General features: G+C 62.4%; 1 protein-coding gene across 1 annotated transcript in view; it reads right to left on the reverse strand.

Annotated features, from left to right (window-relative positions):
• The window catches only part of LOC115274391 (olfactory receptor 10T2-like), an 11061-nt gene that overhangs the window by 917 nt on the left and 9144 nt on the right, over positions 1-1000 (reverse strand). The gene's annotated exons all lie outside the window — the stretch shown is intronic.

A 1000-nucleotide genomic window follows, 5' to 3' on the forward strand; every position in this document is an offset into this window, starting at 1 on the left:
CATGGAGAGCCAGGCCATCTCCATCCGCGCCTGCCGGGCTCAGATGTTCCTCTTCCTGGGCCTGGGATGCAGCCAATGCTTCCTCCTCACCCTGATGGGTTATGACCGCTATGTGGCCATCTGCCACCCGCTGCGGTACCCCATGATCATGAAGCCCACGGTGTGCCTCCGCCTGGGAGCCCTGGTTTTCTGCTGCGGGTTCTCAGTGTCCCTGATAGAGACCAGCATGATCTTCTCGTCACCCTTCTGCCATGGCGGCCGCGTGGAGCACTTCTTCTGTGACATCGCCCCGGTCCTGAAGCTCAGCTGCTCCGATAGCGCCAGCAAAGGGCTGGCCATCTTCTTCCTGAGCGTCCTCGTGGTGCTGGCCTCCTTCCTCCTCATCCTGCTCTCCTACGCCTTCATCGGGGCCACCATCGTCCGCATCCCATCGGCGGCAGGCCGGCGCAAGGCCTTCTCCACCTGCGCGGCCCACCTCACCGTGGTCGTTGTGCATTTTGGATGCGCCTCCATCATCTACCTGCGGCCCGACTCCGGAGGGAAGCCCGACCAGGACCGCCTGGTGGCTGTGTTCTACACGGTAGTGACGCCGCTGCTGAACCCCGTGGTGTACACGCTGCGCAACAAGGAGGTGCGGGTGGCTCTGCGGAGGACCCTGGCGCGAAGCCGCGGTGGTTTGAAATAAACAGCCTAGCCACCTTGCCCTTTGCAGCTTTTGCAGGACGCATGCCCCTCCTGACACTCGGTCTCCCCACCTGGAAGCCGGAGGCTGCTCCCATAACCTTGCGTGAGATAGCCTGTCCCGTAGGGCAATAGACAGGGGCCGAGACCCACCATAAAGTCTTGGGAAAGGCCTGCTAGTCCTTCCTTTTGTTCTGGACTTGGCAACGCCATGTGCAGTGCAGCATGGTCACCGGCAGGTGGCGACGCGAACCCCCACCAGGCGAGTCTGGGGTGAGGCGGGCTTGGTGAGGACTCAGGCATCACTTTCTTGGGTCTC

The sequence above is a fragment of the Suricata suricatta genome, chromosome 12 (genome assembly GCF_006229205.1).
Source record: "Suricata suricatta isolate VVHF042 chromosome 12, meerkat_22Aug2017_6uvM2_HiC, whole genome shotgun sequence".
Taxonomy (NCBI): domain Eukaryota; kingdom Metazoa; phylum Chordata; class Mammalia; order Carnivora; family Herpestidae; genus Suricata; species Suricata suricatta.